This window comes from Haliotis rubra, unplaced genomic scaffold, assembly GCF_003918875.1.
Source record: "Haliotis rubra isolate DU_JTF1 unplaced genomic scaffold, ASM391887v1 Scf47, whole genome shotgun sequence".
Lineage (NCBI taxonomy): Eukaryota > Metazoa > Mollusca > Gastropoda > Lepetellida > Haliotidae > Haliotis > Haliotis rubra.
In genome coordinates this window covers 2,194-14,523 of record NW_025767157.1, presented here as the reverse complement: position 1 = coordinate 14,523, position 12,330 = coordinate 2,194, and positions in this window count along the sequence as shown.

Here is a 12,330-nt window from a genome sequence, read left to right as displayed (position 1 = left end):
AATTATTGAGAATTTTAGGAATATGTATAATTGGATTTCTAGTATAAACAACCTTGGCCAGCTATCAAGTGCTTGGTTTCATTCAAGAGAGACAACTCTGTTAATCCTTTTTCATTAGTTTGTGAAGAGTTATCCCCCTTTGTTTACTTGCTGACGACATTTTCAGTGATCCTCAGTATGGATGATTTAGAGAAGAGGAAATTGATTTTAGAGTATTATAACAAGGACATCAGATCAGCTAAAGTGATTTCAAGTAGAACAGGCATCCCTTTGTCCACTGTTTATCGTGTTTTGAAATAATTGCAAATGGATATGGCATTGAGCACCAGGGAGGCGCAGGTAGGCCCAGAAAATTGACTGTCGGTGACAGGAGGCGGCTTGGTATTCTTGTTTCTAAAAACAAACGAAGGAGTTTAGAAAACTTAAGGCTGGATATGACTGATAGAGGAACTGTAGCTGTCTGTAAGGGGACAATTAGAACTGAGCTGCATGCAATGGGTTGGCAGAAAAGTCGAGGAATTCCATCACCGATCATGAAACCTGAACAAAAGGAGCGAAGGTTGAACTGGTGCTTACAGCATAGAAATTTTAACTGGGACAATGTGTTTTCTCAGATGAAAGTTCTGTGTGGCTGTTTCCTAATACACTGAAATTCTGAACCAAACAAACTGAAAAACCTTTGTATCAGCCCAAAGTACAGTCCGTAATTTAACTTGTGGGGTGGCATATCTGTGTTAGGGGCAACACCCCTCTGTGTATTTGAAGGGAATATGAACAGTGAGCGGTACACAGATATTCTCGAGGGACATTTACTTCCATCTACTCACGTGTTCTATGGAAATGTTTGGATTTAAGCAGGATAACGCACCCAAAACATCATTCACAGCATTCACAGGCCTGGTTTCGGACCCAAAATATGACATTATTAGATTGGCCAAGCTATAGCCCTGACCTAAATCCTATAGAAAATGTTTGGGGACTTATGAAGGAAAGTGTCAATAAGAAAAATCCGACAAATATTGGTGAAATGAAAGAAGAGGTGGTCCGATATTGGGACAGCATGGACCACGACTTTCTAACTTCTTTGATCAGTAGTATGCCCCGCCGCATTGAAGCCTGCATTGCTGCCCATGGTGACTTGACAAAATACTAACTGTTCACCTGTCTTTGAATCTGGAGTTATGTTCTGCTAATATTCACATTTAATATGTGAGTAATGAGTGATACAATTAAAAAAATTTAAATCTTTAAGTTTTCAATAATTTCTGGTTGTACTGTATATATAGAGAGAAAGACAGGTACAAACACTTCTTTGGATAGACACACTCGCACACACACTTGAAATCACACACACATTAAAATATAGATACATTGCTGTCATGGTCTGTATATGTAACAGCGGTATCACGTCATGATTTGAGAACAGACGAATACTTGTGAGGGTTCAGGGATTTATTGTCTTGGATCAGGTGATAAAACCCTTGAAATAAAACATAAACATCTCAAATTACTGGTATACAGCAACATGTACATAGTAAACATATAATTACATTTAATATTTTCTGCACACCACAAGGGTTACTCAACTTGAGTATAAATATAAGCTTATCTTACAAATTACAGACATACAGATGAAAATCTGATATGTAACATAACATTTAGAACATAACCCATGCATTTCCTTGACACACAAATACTAACCTCGTCTCAGGGACGCAGGTAATCCACAGTCTACCGGTAAACAACCGGTGGCAAATGAGTACTTCAAAGACCTAATATAATAAAATAACACAATTAAATACAATCTATATTACACACACACACACACACACATGCACACGCACACTCTTTCTCATGTCATCCATAATATGTACCTAATCTACAATGTGTACACTATAGTCTACATTAATTATAATACATAACAGTGTGTCATGATATTAAGCATATAGAATATTTACATCATATCATCATGTAGATGATATTACAGCACATAATATATTTCAGACATATGATTAAAATGATAAATTAACTAGACTAAAACATCATATCCTAACCTCCTTATGATAATATAAATACCAAGACATAAAGTAACTTACCCCAATAAGTTCAGTGCTGTGATAAAGGAGACAGAGTTGGAATTGTTGCAGTCAAGAGTTGAAATTGTAGCAGTGACCAGGAAAAAGAATGTTGGGGTACATAAAACTCCAGATCTGGTCACATGCTCTAGAAACAATAGCAAATCAATCACTGGCCAAGCCATGGCTGGACCAGGAGTCTGAAGTAAAATAGAACCCAATGCAGGCTTACATAACTTAACCAAGGGATTAGTAGAGTGCTGTGTTAATTCAAAGGGTTGTTATATTGCTTAACTAAATTATATCCTAGGTTTAAAATACACAATATTTACATTCTGCTACATATATACACACAGAGACACTTAGACACGTATATGTAGACACACACAGACACACACACACACTCAGAGAGAGACAGAGACACATGCACACACAGACACACACAGAGACAGAGAGACACACACACACACCGAGAGAAAGAGAGGCACACACATACTCCAAGAGAGAGTGAGAGAAAGACAGAGACAGAGGCACTCACACAGAGAGAGAGAGAGAGAGAGACACACACACACACTCAGAGAGAGAGAGACACAGAGACACATGCACAGACAGACACAGAGAGAGAAACACACACACATACTCCAAGAAAGTGAGAGAAAGAGAGACAGAGGCACACGCACAGACAGAGAGAGAGACACACACACACCGAGAGACAGAAAGAGAAAGAGACACATGCATACTCCAAGAGAGTGAAAGAGAGCCACACACATTCTCAGAGAGAGAGAGAAAGAGAGAGAGACACACACACACATTCTCAGAGAGATAGGAAGAGAGAGTCAGTCTTAAGAGAGGCTGAATTTCAGCTGTGTAAATAACTATTTACTTCAATACATCCACACAAAACAGTAATACACCTTTAATAAAAATGTGGCTCTGATTCCTGACAGGGTGAAGAGTCAACTGGCTCACCTCATACAAAACTACAATGTATAACCACGTGAGACAGCGTTAGGTAAAGCTAACCATGTCACGCCTCACGGCTCTCCTCGTGTCCAGCATCAGTCATCTGTTGCTATCACAAAGGAAGGATTGCCAGATCTTTCATCCCCATGCCTTGGGAAGCAGACCTGTAATTTAGTGGAGCTTTGCAGTAACACAAGCTTTAAGAGCAGTGAGCAATGATGTTTTGTGAAGACATGAAAAAGTTCATGAAAAACAGTTAGCTTGGATGACTAGTTTGTGGAGAAGCAAATTGTAGTTGATCTCCATTTGTTGTATCCAGAGCTTCTGTGTCTGTAGATAGAGCACTGCTTGCCCTTCATGCTTGAATTGCCTTGTGACGTGGATGTAGAATTACTAGAAATCATTGTATTTTAATATGTTGACAAGTTCATGGTATATATCGAGGGATAAACTTTTCACTGTAGATGTTAATCTTAATGTTCATCGTCCAGGTGGGACGCGGTGGGCGAGCTGGCTAAGGTGCCAGGCTAGTGATCCAGCGAGCTTGAGGTGTCGGGATCGAGCCCACCTGTGACCGGGTGTAAAAACCTCGGAGTCAACTTTGTGCAGACTCTTTCAGTGTTGTCACAACCCCTAGTGTACAGTACACATCCCTGTGCACTTAAAAGAACCCACGAATCCGTTGGTATATGTCCAGATGGTGGTCACATGAATACGTGCAAACACCAAGTTGCGGGTACAGCAACGGGCAGTGAACTTGGACAAAGTACTGTGACTATGTGTCCCAGTCCACCCAGCTGTGAATGGGTACCTCGTTAGGATGAGAAGGCCACAATAACTTGGTGCGCCTAGTGGCTGCAAGAGTTGTATGATCCCCAGGGAGTTGAGATTGATAACACGATGTGCCGTTGAGACTGACATCCAATGATCGAGGGAAAAAAATACCAGCGCCTTGAGCAAGCACTAGTTGCGTGGATATGTGCGCTATATAAATATCATATAATAACAGTTAATTGTCCAGGGAGTGATGACCATTTCATTGTCCAAGGCTTTGTCTCACTGTGTATCTCAGAGCTGTGTTAACAGTGCTAAGCACTGGCTTATGTGAAGGCATTCAGCTATTATACCATTGCAATCAGATGTTGCTGTTGCTTAAAAAAGGTCTGCGACACCGTGTTAATTGGTCACATCAGAATTACCTGTCACATGACCAATCACACCTAATAGATCGGAGGCCGTTTCACAAAGCGATTGTAGCGCTACAACTGTAGTAATTCTATGTTAAAGTATGGGAATTACGTTCACCTTAGGACAAGATCGCTTTGTGAAATGCGGCCCGGCTAAAGGATAGTCCTCTTAAGCTTGACACAGGGTATTCTGAACGAAAGCAATGTGCTGAACAAATGATGTCGTGAAAGTTATCCTCAATCTCTCATGTTAATGATATAAACACTTCAAACAGGTGAGACTTTCTATAGCGTGATAGATGTACTGAGTGACACATCCCCACCTTCTTTCAGACATAGCAGAATTTTCACTCTTCTTACTTTTCACTTTTCTTTTGCCTTTTATGCTGAATGAAACTTGCTTTGGCAGATGATATGGACTTTTTGTTTTCTGGCATCGATTTTCAAATCTTTTATGAAACTTAGAGTTGATGGGGTTAGGAATGTTTCTGACAAAGAAACATTTATATTTAAATGCTAAGTTTGATCATTGGCTGGCTGATTCAGTCTTTTGCTGGGAAAGATAAATCATGAATTGGAATAGGAAACCATCCAACAAGAGAAATATATTTTTGTATTCTTCACTTAATTAACAATAGATTAAATAGAAAAACTCTAATTTAACCCTCTGGAATTCATTCAGATGAACTAGTGTGGTTTGAAAATAATTAGTCATAGGTTTCGGGTATGACAGGAAAATAATCTATGAAATATTCAATAACTGAAGCCAGTCCCAAATTTGCCAATTAATTGGGACATTTTGAACACAACACTTAGGGACGGTTCATAATTTATGGCTAGGGGTGGGGGGTGATGATGATTTTTATGGAAAAGCATGTACAATGTGAATGACCCCCCCTAAAATTTATGTACAAAGTAAGAGACCCCCTCTGCATGTCATGTACAAAATCAATAACTCCCTCCCCCCTCCCTCCCACCATTTTTAAGCATATTTTTTTACTATCGGTATGTACAAAATTGATGCCCCCACTGCCTCCTCAGAACAAAATGGGTGACCCCCCAAATAATCATATCTCTCTCTCTCTCTCTCTCTCTCTCTCACACACACACACACACACACACACACACACACACACACACACACATAGATTATGAACGGTTCCTTACTTTCAGATAACAAAATTCTTCATAGACTGTGCTGATATTGCACTTTATATTGATGAGGGTGGCATTACCAACAAATAAAAAGTATCAGAACTCTTAAACTGTCAGAAACGGTTCATTGATCAAAGGTTCCTTTGCATTTGGGTTTTGGTTAGGCAAAAAAGCAGGAAATTCTGCTTGACCTCATTGAGAAGGACCATCATGTAATCAAGTGAGAGAAACAAATGATGTGGGATGTTCATCAGTATAATGTTCAACACAATGTAACATCTGTCTCAGCAGCAGTGTGAATACATCCAGGGTAAGCAATAGGGCTGCGCAATATAACCGGTTTCAGACATGAAAACGTACGTATTGCGATATGCTGATAAAAAACCGGTATTTTGACTTGTATTTGGAAAACTTCGTAACACTCGGAAACCTTGATGATTGTGGCAATTGTGGTAATGGTGGTGGGAATGATCGTGGTGAAAATTACATTTAAATATTATCTTTATTCTTATTTTGTCATGATTAAAAGTTTTTATTAAAGCTTAATGAAGCATAGTGATTTTGTTGACTTGATCATTAGTAGTTTATTGTTAAAAAAACCTTCTTGCAATATATTGCAATATAAGCTTTCGCGTCGCAATATATCGCAATAAGAAAATTCTCATCAATACCCACCCCTAGTAAGCAACACTGAGTAACAAGATCAGGTATTTTTTCCAATTATTTAATTTTTTTTCTTTTTTGTACTCTGTATATTTGAAGAATCTATCTGTATCAACATTACATATTGTGTTTTGAGGTGTACTGTGACACCTGGTATGTCAGAATTGTCCACATATACCATTAATAGATGACACGGTTTATGGACAAGAGTTAAGTCTTTCTTCTTCATTGGGTGAATGCTGAATCAGTGCACAGAGTGAATGTACATGTATATAGATAAAACATGTTTACACAATACAAGGTTGGAGAATGTACAAAGATAACAATATAATAATCATGAAGCCAATTAGATAGGAATGAGGTCAAAAATAATAATGTAAAGACGCAACCATTCAGATCAACGGTATGTAAATGTAAGACGAAGCCAATGATTAAAGCACAATGGAGTACACTCTGAGGACGTAGATGCTAGGGGTGTCACGATTCACTCTCACTTCCATTTGATACGATTATCGATTCAATTCGTCCGATTCGATTAATTTCGATTTGATTCACCATAGCTGAGGACAAAGTCAAATTTGTTGTAATATCAGTTTAATTTGGCAAACTTTGGAAAATTGGTACAATGCACAATTAGAACACTGTCAAGACAAGTTGTCAACAAATACTCACTGAACAAGTGATCATGAAATTAAGTTTCAGTCACGAACTCTGGTGTCAAGTGTTCATTGTGACTGTAATGTCACTGTAAGTCATTTGGAATGATCATGATCTGTGCAAGGAATTTTCACTTGAAAGACATGCCCTCTGGGCCTCCGGCAGTGGAGACCCTCTCACTGGCCACACTTGTAGCAGTGAATTTTCAACATGATTTCTTACGATTTCAGGTGAAATAAACTCTTAGTATTAGAAAGTAAGTACTTTATGAATCGAATCGAAATGGATGCATTTGAAATTGAGATCGAATCATACATCTATCGATTTGATTTTCGATGAACCAAACCGAATCGTGACACCCCTAGTAGCATTCTCTTCCCACAGAGGTTACTTGTCATATCTTCCTACGTAACCTCTGTTCAAATACGGACATATTTCTCGGTTCTCGTAAAATCCCCTAGCGGCAAAAGATCGCAACACTAATTATCTCCCTTCTTTCTATCCAATCAGAACACGTGTTACATCGACTTAGATTCAACTTGACAAACACAAGCAAATGTGGGGCCACAAATATCCCCCATCTGCCGGGGAATTGTGTTGATGTTACACACAAGACGTTTAATGGCAAGCTTGTCCGTTGTCAACGAGGGCGATGGAGACTCCACTGATCCGCCATAACATGACTGAGTTCTGTCTAGAAGAAATGTTTGCGCATCGCGCAGGGGAAGAGGTTTAGTTTTCTCGAAGCATACGGAAATTACCGAGGCCTTGCGAATGATCACTTTTGAAACAACGTTGCTGATTGCACAACTAAATCTGATTGCCTCCAAGCACAAGTCTTGAACGCTCACACCATGATAGGGCCGTATTAGAACAGAGGTTACGTAGGAAGATATGACAAGTAACCTCTGTGGGAAGAGAATGCCCCAGTAGATGCTTTGGCCTCATTTAATGGCATTGGTCTTTCTTTGGATTTTGATGCTCCCTTTTAAAAACTTCACAAATAACATTACTGACTATCTTGCTGGTCTAGTGGATAGTGAATCTGCCTGCAGAGTGGAAGATTGGTGGTTTTAATCCTTGGCTGTGCCATACCAATAGACATTAGAAGGTGATGCTTGTTGGTACCCTGCCTGGTGTGTGGGATAAAACATAGACTGCGAGGATCAGAGTCAGTGTACAGTATCTGTGTGCTGTATCTTTGTGGTTCTGTCACTTGGTGAGTGAATGAGATCATTTTACACCACTTGTTGACAGCTAATGTTGACATCCAGGGAAGTACTGTAACCGTAGTTATTTTTCGCGTGGGATTAATTTTTGCGCTTTTAGTGCAAAATCATTGTGTGTCAATAATCATACTGGTACCAAGCGAAATATTCATGGTCAAGTCATGACAAATACTCAAGTAGGAACAACATGCAATTTGTTTATTCTCTCAGATAACAACATCAAAACAATATACAAAGGAATAGAGGCATACACTAGTATACTAGTAATGGCGATCACAATCAGCAAATGTTTGTTATCAGTTTGTCAGTTAATTGATAGCTGATTACTTGTAATCACAAAATGAACGAAGCTCACTTACATCAGTCACAAATCACAATGTTGACACAAGTATAATCCCACCTCTCTCTGATTGTTTTAGTAAACACGATTCAATTATGGCGGCTAGCTTTGATCATTGCATGTCTATGGGTTGTGAAAACTTTGTGATGGACACCATCACTCAGGCGTTTGAAATACGCGAAAAAAATACTGCGCTAATAGGTCTTTTGTGAACTTTCCGTGAAAATTGCACCCCGTGAAAATATATACGATTACAGTAGTTTGTCAAGAGCGCTTGTCAACAGTTTAACATGTCAAGAATTTTCATGTTTACTCAGTTCATTGTTTCTGCCCCCTCTAAATTTCACAAATGTGGAGGAAAGCTTAAATTATGAGGCCAGTTTATTTTCACTCATGTTTTTTGTTTGTGAACATATTTAACTAAAAGAGCATATAATCATGTCGCAGGACCTAAAATATGTGGTATAACTATTTTAAAGTATGTGTGTGGAAATTTTTACTTCCGCTTCCAGCTTCCAGAACTGTATGCTTTTATATACCACCCAGCTTTTGATAAGGATATTGTGGATCTGAATGTGTGTGACCTGCTGCTTGGAGATGGTGTCATGCAAATACTATCCCAGCAAATACTGATACGGATATTGTGCAATCTGAATGTTTGTGGTTTGCTGCTTGGAGTGAGTAAGTGAGTGAGTTTGTCTTTACGCCGCGTTTAACAAAAGTGTGAACAATGCTGGGGTTGTATATGTGTATTGCAATATGTTGCGATTCTGGTACCCACATCCTGATACTTATGCTTGGAAACGGTGTAAGCATCTATACCGAAATGTCGCTATTGTACAATAGAGAAGTTGATCATCCATAAACACTTGCCATTCGTATTGCGATATATTGTGAGCTCCAGTGAGTGACATTGATTGTACATGCAGAGCCTATTTTCTACATACTAAAGCCCTAAAAAATATATGTTATGGTTGTGATAACTTAAATCTCGAATTTAGATTTGATTTTAAGGGATTGTATTTTCATTTTTATGGTATTTCTTGTGTGTAAAGTGTTTTGTCTATTAATTACAATGGAAAACTTCAGTTTGAATGAAAGTCTGTGTAGATTATAATTGAAACCATAGAGATAGTCACAAAACTTCATGTATTTTCATTACCCAATATACCGTTTCTTAGAAAAAAACATTCCAAACGTTTGAAAGGCGTAATGGGGCATAGCGGTAATACTAATACAATACAAAAACAGCCTCAAGTCTTACACTGAACTGAATATTTGGATATTACGCCATTTTGTGAGGTAACGGTGATGATGTTGGGTCACTGGGGGCGCCAGTCGGGGGCTTTCAGACTCAGGGAGCAACCGTTTGATTTTAGGGGCAGGTGGGCTAGAAATTTTGTTTAAGTTCAGTTCTTTTTGTTTAGGATCTGTTATTTTTTAGCTTTTTTTTGTCCATTACATATATATTTTTCATGCGTACATTTTACTTGTGACTGGATGAACTGTATTCTATGGACACTTTTAACACAGTTTGCAAGAAAAGGTCAAATTAGACATAGGCCATTCATATCTCATCCCTATCCTCAAACAACAGGAGAGTGTATGGGAGGAAGAAGTAATTCAAAATTATATTTTTAAAAAATGAAAAATGTTTTTAACTGATTGCGTAACTTATTTCATGAGATTTCAAAATTTAGTTTGTTTGATACTTGGCTTCAAATTAATTTATGATGTAACTTTGCATTTTTTAAGTAAATAAAGATGAACAAAGATCAAGTTGACCTTTGTTTTTATGAGTGTTCAGGAGTACGAGTATTATATTATCACATCAGGCCATAAATTTCTGCAGCGCTGGGGCAAATTGAGATAAGAAAAGTTCGGGTTCTTTTCAAGTTGGAATGAATATTCAGGCGAGCGGGAGATGAGAAACACACAAAAATACAGCCAGCCTTATCATGAGCTACATGGTAACTCTGTGGCTTGTGTGTTGGGACAGTTTATTCTAGGGTCACCAGGGGTTTTGTTTGCCGAGACTGACAAACTGACGTGTTGTGACTGATTGAGAAACAGACATCCTTGCCATCCTATAACTTTCTTCAATAGTACAACCTTGGGAAGTGCAACCTGCCTGAGATACTTTCCATGTTACAACCTACTATTGTGTAACCTCTCACGGCAACCTTCCGTGGTACCACCTGCCATAGTGAATCCTCCTTTGTACAACCTTCTGTAGTGCAGCCTCATTTGTACAACTGTAGTGCAACCTCCTTTGTACAACCATCTGTAGTGCAGCCTCATTTGTACAACCTTCTGAAGTGCAACCTCCTTTGTACAACCTTCTGTAGTGCAACCACATTTGTACAACCTTCTGTAGTGCAACCTTCTTTGTACAACCTTCTGTAGTGCTACTTTCTATAGTGCAACCTTACATATTGCAACCTTCTGCAGTGCAGCCTCCTGTGAACAACCTGCATTGCAACTGCCTTCTATAGTGCAACTTTCTATATTGCAACCTCATGTGCTGGAACCTTCTGCAGTGCAACCTTCTTTGGTGCAACCTTCTCTGATCCAACCTCCCTTGTACAAACTTCTGCTGTATACGATATAACTAGCAGTATCGCAGCATTCTTCAGTGGAACTGCATTGAACTGTGAGTCAGGGACCATGTTCTGCACCATCACCCCTTCACGCCACATCATCGCAGTCTGTCTTGCAGTAAAACACATTTACAGCCTTGTGTCTAGACAGTTGGTGGAGTGCTTCCTGCTGTACAATACACACACTTGGCAACAATTTGCAAAGGAATTTTTTTCATGCAGCAATGATAAGATTTCAGTCTAAATAAAGGGTTCTGACATGTGATCAGACAACCAAATACATCCTGATATACACAAGGTTGGGGTTTATTACTTATCTTTTATTCATCCCCCCCTGAGAGGTGCTGGGTTAGGTCCCCAGCAGTTTATGCTGGTGACTTAATGTATGGGTGGTCAGACTCGATTACATGGCCTTGTACCCAAAACTGAAACTGGACATACAATGGAAGACTCGAGTTGTTTTTTTTCATACTCAGAGCTTTACATTCTCAACCAAAAATTAGGAGTGTTTGACAGTTGTTAGATACGGCCTTATCTGATGACCACTGTCTTATTATTTGAGCTACAGTTTAATTTTACAGTTGTTTCACAAATGGTCTATGGCCTAATCTGATAGTTATTTTATAATTTGTTCCACAGTCTAATCAACAATTGTTTCATTGTTTAATCAATGGTCTAATCTGAAAGTTGTTTCATTGTTTGATCTATGGTCTAATCTGACACTTGTTTCATTGTTTGATCTATGGTCTAATCTGACACTTGTTTCATTGTTTGATCTATGGTCTAATCTGACACTTGTTTCATCTATGGTCTAATCTAACATTTGTTTCATTGTTTGAACTATGGTCTAATCTGACACTTGTTTCATTGTTTGATTTATGGTCTAATCTGACACTTGTTTCATTGTTTGATCTATGGTCTAATCTAATAGTTGTTTCATTGTTTGATCTATGGTCTAATCTGACACTTATTTCATTGTTTGATCTATGGTCTAATCTGACACTTGTTTCATCTATGGTCTAATCTAACATTTGTTTCATTGTTTGAACTATGGTCTAATCTGACACTTGTTTCATCTATGATCTAATTTAACAGTTGTTTCATTCTTTGATCTATGGTCTAATCTGACAGTTGTTTCATTGTTTGATCTATGGTCTAATCTGATACGTTTCATTGTTTTATCTATGATCTAATCTTACAGTTGTGTCATTGTTTGATCTATGGTCTAATCTGATACGTTTCATTGTTTGATCTATGGTCTAATCTGACAGTTGTTTCATTGTTTGATCTGTGGTCTAATCCGACAGTTGTTTCATTGTTTGATCTATGGTCTAATCTGATAGTTGTTTCATTGTTTGATCTATGGTCTAATTTAACAGTTGTTTCATTGTTTGATCTATAGTCTAATCTGACACTTGTTTCATTGTTTGATCTATGGTCTAATCTGATACGTTTCATTGT